Source organism: Pollicipes pollicipes, unplaced genomic scaffold (genome assembly GCF_011947565.3).
Source record: "Pollicipes pollicipes isolate AB1234 unplaced genomic scaffold, Ppol_2.1 Scaffold_1600;HRSCAF=1878_pilon_pilon_pilon, whole genome shotgun sequence".
NCBI classification, from domain to species: domain Eukaryota; kingdom Metazoa; phylum Arthropoda; class Thecostraca; order Pollicipedomorpha; family Pollicipedidae; genus Pollicipes; species Pollicipes pollicipes.
In genome coordinates, this window is record NW_023595962.1 from 12,463,220 (window position 1) to 12,470,569 (window position 7,350).

General features: G+C 60.8%; 1 long non-coding RNA gene across 1 annotated transcript; it reads left to right on the forward strand.

The window, feature by feature from the left end:
• The first annotated feature begins 4 nt into the window (after positions 1-4).
• On the forward strand, positions 5-6,238 carry LOC119100073 (uncharacterized). Its single transcript, XR_005094450.1, has 2 exons — positions 5-49; positions 4,216-6,238. It is a non-coding gene; the product is annotated as an uncharacterized LOC119100073 (long non-coding RNA).
• Positions 6,239-7,350: the final 1,112 nt, after the last annotated feature.

Below are 7,350 nucleotides of genomic sequence, written 5' to 3' on the forward strand. Positions count from 1 at the left end.
TCAAGCCTCCGCCGCCGGCCGACAGGCGGCCCGCGAAGTCGACTGACAGGTATAGTTACCTGCAAGCCGTGGCCGGTGACCGGGCGGCGACGAACTTGGATTAGCGGCCGCCGGCGCCGCTGCCGAATCTCCCGCGGATCTAGCGCCACCCGGCGGCGGCCGGCGCGATTCGCCGTTCGCTGGCCGGCCGGCAGATGGCAGCGTGGTAGCCCGCATGCTGGCCGCTCGGCGGCGACTAACCCCGGCTGGTGGTGGCGTGGCGCGCCGGTGCTGGACGCGCGGGGCGGCGGACGGTCTGGCGCCACCGTCCGTAGACGGGACGGGCCGCGATAGGTCCCGACCGAGCTGAACAATGCAGGTGCTGCTGCTAGTGACGGTGGTGGTGGTGGTGGTGACGGTGATGGCGACGCTGACGGTGGTGTCAACGGTGTGTTTGCGCTCTGACAATGCCAGCTCTTCATGTAACACTTGCATGCCGCGTGTGGTGGGCTACCCCTGCTCAGCTGCCGCCGAAGCGCGCAGTTCTAGTCGTGTGCACAACGAGGGCCGTGTGGCCGTGACGTCACAGGGAGGCGGTGACGTCACTGGGGCGGCCGGTCGTGATATGGCTGTTTGTCTGACCAGGTGCGGGGCGCGCCGCTGGCGGGAGAGCGGCGCCAAGCGTGTGGGGGCGCCCGAGTCCTAGTCCGGGTCGGAGTCCGAGTCGGAGGCCGGGGCTGGGTGCCTGAAGTCTGGGCGCCAGGGACGGCGGCGGCGCGCGCTGACGCCGCGCCCGCCGGCGGGCGTCAGCTGGCGGGCGCCGCCGGCGCTGTCGCACGCCGCAGTCTCATATCAGCGAGCGGCGCGGCGTCGGCGGGCGGCCCGACATTGGCGCCTTGCGGAGTCGCCGACGGCGACGGCGGAACGCGGCAGCCAGCCAGAAGATGGTCTGCTGGTGCCGCCGGAGCCAGCCTGGGCTCGAAATTCCGTCACGGTGTCGCGTGTGCTTAAGAAAGGAGAGCGGCTGTCGGTCCCGGGCCGCCCGCGCGCGACGTTTCAGACGTTTCAATCTCGTAAACACGGACGTTTCACAGACGTGTCAATCTCGTAAAGCTTAGACGCCTTGGAATCAAGTGTAATAACCTGCAATTGCCTGTTCGTGTGAGCGATCCTGGGAGGTTCCGCCTGTGCGGTAACGGAGGGTGGGGATCCCGACTGGCAATGCAGGGCTGGACGGGTCAGTTGAGAACTGCACTCACTTCAGCGACCCCCGTGGGGCTCTCGGTCAACGCGCGCTATTGCGTGCGAGGTCCTGTTCTGGTGGCCTTTATTTGAACGACTCTTTTGCTATCGACTCACATGCAAAGCTGTGCCAAAACGGGAGTCGGACGGCGACTGGGCGTCAGGTGTAGGCCGCCGGCCGCCGGCCGCCGGTGGCGCGGAGCGGGCCTCGGTGGCCGGCGCCGCCCGACAATCAAAGAGCTTGTGATGGGACGGTGAGGCCAGCTGCTTTCGACTGGTAAATCTGGAGATTTTCTGACGCTCCGCCGCGGAGTCGGGACGGCAGGCAGGCACGGAGGTACTGAGATTTTCACGCTCGTGCGCTGAGGCGGTCATGCTTCAGGTCAGCGAGTATTGAAGTGCTGGATCCCACGTAGGCTGTCAGAAAATATTACAGTGGCACGCGCAGCCTATGCACGTTTGACATGTTTTGTTGTTATCGTTTCGCATAAGCGTGTATTTTGCGTGATAATCATAGGTTGTTTGGCATTGACAAAGGGGTCCGAGTTAAAGACGTGGTACCTTCTCGTTCCTCTCATTTTGGGGTTTGTTTGTAGCAGCAGCGCAAGTTTACACCAGGGCCCAAAGGCCTTTGTCCCCTGCGTAGTAGCCCATAGGATGTTCACCTGGGCGGGACGTGCATAACTAGCATGTTTTGGCTCAAATGATGTTAGCTGTTGTTGGACAGTGCTTTCCATTTTCAAGGATCATGGAATGACGAACTCTGCAGCAAAAAGCGACGATTGTTCTGCCACCCTGACATTCAAAAATACTGGCCTGTTGTGACGTTGAGGCTGGTGATGAATTCCAAGAATGTTCGGTTTTATTAAGATCTTCCCGCAACTTCTGCCTGAGCAACGACTCATGTCACTACAGATCGCGCTAGGCACACACCCAGCGCAGTCAAAGCCCGGGACGTGCCATTGAGGACAGGCTGTTGACCAATTTACGACTCAGCGGGCCACGGTTGGTTACATAAAATGGTCCAAATGGAGCTGGCGTCTAGTCCGTGACGGGACTGACGAGGGCCACTGCTGGCCGGCGGTGGTGCTGGGGCCGCGTCGGCGGTCGGAGGGGAGGCGACGAGGGACGCCGCGGCAGCCTCCATCCCCTCCCCGCCCTCACCGCCGCACCACGGGACGCCTCCCCTCCGAGCACGCTGGCTGGCGGAGCGCGCGGCCAGCGCTCGGCAGAATCACGCGCGCTCGGGACGATTCAGATCGTGGTGGTGGCGCGAGGCTCGGCGATCGGTGCCAGCGCGGCTCTAATATCGGACGACGCTACAGGAGGGATCTGAACCGGTTGTGACGTGACGCCGCGCGTCCGCGGCCTCCGTCGCGGTGGCCCGGCGGGCCCGACGGCCGCCCGCCGGGCCCCGCTCCGGAGCGCGCGGCGCCGCGGCCGGCGGCCATCGAGTGACGTTACACGGCCTGGCCGGCTCGGAGCCGGCGGTGTTAGCGGCGCGCTGAATCCTTGCGTGTGGCGGCGTACGTCCCCGTGCTTACTCCTCGTTTTCGTTGCGTTAAATCGCCGATGCGCGTAACCATGCTTTAGACGCGTTTATTTGTACTAATGTTTTGACTGAGAAACGCAGTTGTGTGTGTTTTTTAAATATCCTGTGCTTTCAATAAAACCGGCGACTGAGCGTGTTTGTGTGGCGGCGCGGCTGTGGCTGGTGGCTGACGGTCGGCAGGCAGCTCGCCCCGTCCCTGCACAGCATCGGTCGGCGCCGGCGGGCCTCCGGAGGTCGGCGGCGGGCGGCCGTGTGTGCCCGCGTTGACCCCGCGGGACCGTGCCGGCCGCGGGCCGCGGGCGTGTGCCGGGCGCGGGCGCACCCCCGCTGAGGAATGCGGAGTTTTGCTTAAGCCCTGCGTTTTGTGTACTTGTTCGGTTGGTTACACCTGGCCGCCTAGATCCAGTGTCCCGCGGTTGCACGGCGCCTGCGCTTTTGAGGTGGTTTAAACTTAAAAGGTTTTTTAAAATTTGCGGACAGAAATTGCCGCGCGATCCCGTTGCATCAGGGAACAGACGTGGGAGTCATATTCAGTTCGCGAATCGGGCAAACTAAACTTCAATTAACGAACAGATTGGATGGTAGTGTATCCGTAGTGCATTGTAGAGTGCCTGTGGTGTGTTGGTAGGGGGCCGGTGGTAGACTGACTAACGGCGTGTAGGCAGCTCTGTAGTAGACTTCTCCGATACACGTCAGCAGCGGGTCGGCCGCAGCCGCGCGTCTAACCGCCGTGCCCGCCGCTGGCGCCGCCTCTGGTGATGGTGGTGATGGTGATGGCTGTGCACTGACACTAACCCGCGCCCGGTGAGTGCCCGCCCGTACCTGACCGGTGCGGCCGCTGACGGCGCGGACCCGGGCCGACACCAGCTGGCCCCCGCGCTGGTGTCGGCCGGCGCCGGACGGCGTTCCTGACGGCTCCAGCCGGTGGGCGGGGTCTCCGGCTCGGCCACGCCCACTGTCTGCTGAGTGCGAGGCTGGCCATCCCGGTGGAGCCGCACGCAGCTGTTCAGTCGGGTGATGTCCAGTGCTGGGTTCAACGCGCGAGCGGCCCGTGTAAAACTAATGGAGGGGGATGGCTGCACGATACGCACTGGTCCCGACCCCTCCCTTCTCCAGTGGGGGTGCCTGTGCCGTTGACCTTGGGTATGTGCGGGAGAATCAGCCAGTTTTCATGCCTTTCTTTAATCAGCCAAAGCTGTTTGCGTATTCTTGGGCTGGTTATGTGTGATCTGCAGGCAGCCCACAGTAGTATGGCTTGGGTGATCTGACGTGCACACTCTTCTGTGGGCTTGTCGAATGATGGGCCCCGTCTTTTGAAGGTTCATCTTGACACTGACCGCTGACTCCTGGGTTGGACTGCTCCCCTCTGCGCTAGTCTGGCTGCCGTCCCGGGTTCGGACCCGGTGACCCCTGACCTGACCCGCGGTGGGCTGTGCCCGCAGCCCGGCGGAGGCGTCCGAGGTGTCCGAGCCGCCGGCGCAGCCGTTCCCCGCCACCAAGGAGCACCTGCTCAAGCAGAAGCAGGCCAGAGCTGACGGCGCCGAGCCAGCCGACGCCGACGGCGGATCGGAGAAGTCCGCTCAGGCGGCGCCGGAGCCCGCCCCCGCCCCCGCTCCCGCCCCGGCCGACGCTGCCCAGGCGGACAGCGCGCCGCCCGCCGACCGGGCGCCAGAGACCAAGCAGAAGCGTAGGTGGTGGAAGAAGTAGCGTCGACGCGGCGAGTGGTGGTAGATGCTGCTGGAGCGCCTCGCGCCGGGGAAGCTTGCGATATGCGCGCGCGCGCGTCGGGCCGCGTGATTTGAAATGGGGGCGGCGTGCGTGGCGTGTGTGAGATGTCGGTGTGCGTGTTTCGGGTGCAGTGTCACGTAGCCAGCCGTCGATGTTGCAATATATGCCCCGCGCGGCCCTGGCCTGGTGGCCAGCAGACCCATCGCTGCGCGGTCCTGGCCTGGTGGTCTGCAGACCCGTCGCTGCGCGGCCCTGGCTTCGTGGTCTGCAGACCCGTCGCCGCTCGGGACACGTTGTGCCCTGCGCCTCCCTGCGCCGCCTTGTGGAGCCTTGACCAGTGCCGTTCGCGTACGCGTGTCGGGCGCCGTTGTTTATCTAGACTTGCTAGTCGATATAGCCTGCTCTCCGCTAACAGGACGCCGCGCGTCGTACGCCCCCAGTTATGTGACCTGCACGTATAATTTGCCATTATCTGGAGGTGTTGTTCCCTCCCCTTCCCCCGCTGCGTACCCAGCCGTCACTGTTCGCGAACATCGCTAACACCGCCGTGCTTCTTCATAAAGCCCATGCGGGTGTTTAAAGCGGCATATGGCCGTGGCTGTTGACTGCGTCTGCATCAATGGCCACAGCATGAACTGTCGTAATTGCTGCATCGCCAATACGGATCTGAAAACCGGGCCTTGTTCGCGTGCTGCGCGCGCAAAATTAAGATTTGCCTCGTGTTCAGGGGTTGCACGCGATGTGCGCGCGTCACGATGGGCAGTCGGCTTGAATATTCGTGGTGTTTGCGGGGTCGCCCCGTCGCGTATGGCGCGAGTGGTTGTACTGGTTGTACCCCTTGATATTGCAATTTGGCCATTTCACGTACAACCAGTGTGGGAAAGCCGTAGCTATTTAGGTTGTAAAATGTCACCGGCACGGAAGCGGTGTGGAGAATTTTGGAAGAGGTGAGTGGCATGAGGCATACGCCGGGAGTCAGAAGGTGTCCTGTGCCTTCCCGATACCGAGTAAAGAACAAGGGAGCTGTGGCGATCGCGAAGCCATTCGCCGTACGCTTGTGAGCGTGTCCGTGTTGTTTCCTTGAGTGTTGTGGTTGCTCCTGATCGCGTGCACTGCGCGGGTGCCTTTGCAAACGTGAATCTCGCGCCGTTTCCCCCACCAATCAGGATGCACGCGCGAAGCAAGTGAACAGGGCCCAGGTTGACTCATTCAGCCGTCTGGCCAATCGGCACCAACTGTCGTGACGTCACGTCACGTACTGGCATCCGATTGGCCTGTCGTATTGAGGTTCGGCGGTAGGACCAATCACGAGCGGGCGCATGTAACCGCGGCGGTGTAGATGGCGCTAGTGAGCCGTGCTTTCAATGTGTGTACCGTGCTGGTATCAGGACGCGTGTGGCGAATTGTAAGGCCATAGCCGTCGTGGCGTAGTTACTGAGCGATAACCTCGCTCGTAATAGTCAATGCCGCGCACACCCAGGGACGAACGCCCCGTCGTCTACCGATCTCCCATGAAATCTGCGTCGCAGATTTCACCCCGTGACTTTCAGTTAGATGGTGCCACTGCTTTGGAGAGGCACGCGTGTTTGTGAGGTGAAGGGCCCTCGCCCTGGGTATGTGCGGCGTTGAGACCCCGCGCTTTGAGATGTCCCCCTGGGAAAGTTGACGTGTTTCGAATGTAGTCAGATGACGTGGAAGCTAACCAACCATGCGCTGGAAATAAACAACGAAGGGCAAGTCTGTGTTTCGAGCGCTACCAACGGGATGGGTGTTGTTGGCGTGTTATCGCAGCGGTGGCCGCAGTGATAGCCTGACTTAACGGCGGCATCCGTGTAATACACCGGTGGTGCTCCGCCATGAGGCTATCCGCACAGATATTGCCGGAGTCAGCCCGGTGTTTGGACGAAACAGGTGACTATTCGTAAAAATGCTCGCAGTGTTGTGTGCATCGTCATAAGGTTTGGTGATGTCGCCACGAACAGCTTTCCACGTACCTGCGCAGACAATGATAATGGGTGTGGGCGTTTTTGACAATGAACTGAAATTCGATATGCACAATACGTAGAACGCCGTACGGTCTACGGGCATTATGGTATGTTGACAGAAGCTTTTCAGCGTGTCAAAAGCGAGCGATGTCACGTGGGGAATGAGAGCGCGGTGGGCAACCAAGGGTGCTCGAATTAACATCAAAGAGGGCTTGCTCGTCGCACTGTAAGTCACCTAAGATTAAAATGTCCGGTCGCATCATCTTTGACATTCAGGTATACAGTACATCTGCACTCTATCAGCCATTGACAATCGTGCACGAACACCTGGACTTTCGTCAAAGCACCGCCGCGCGGAAGTCTGTCTAGTACAAACGCTAGCAGGAGGCAGGTTGGTCGTGTTAAATTTCGCGTGGGGCAACAGGTCACGGACAAAGGTTAGACGACAGTCGTCGTGCTAAGGTTAGGGCAAAAGTTCTGGGATAAAGTTTGACGAGCTTATGAAAATTGTGCTCATCTTCGAATAAGGTGAACGTTCATTTATGCCAAGACTTCATCAGGCTGGAGTTCGTGGAGGGCAGAAGCTTAATCTGGAACGAAATTTCGTCTGAGGCAGGGTCTGGCTTGTAAAGTTCGCATCGGACAAACGACATACGGCTGTAGCCCAGGGTGGATTTGGGGAACAGATCTCATGCCATCGTTCTAACGGCAGTAAGCGCTTGATACAAAATCGCTCACCTCTGGCGCATCAAGACCGAAACGGAGCGGGCCGAGTTTTGTGTACGAAAACGTGAACACGAATCGCCTGGGATCGGTGGTGGGTCAGCTGGGTCAGACTGGTGAAAGTACATGGCAGGTCATTGC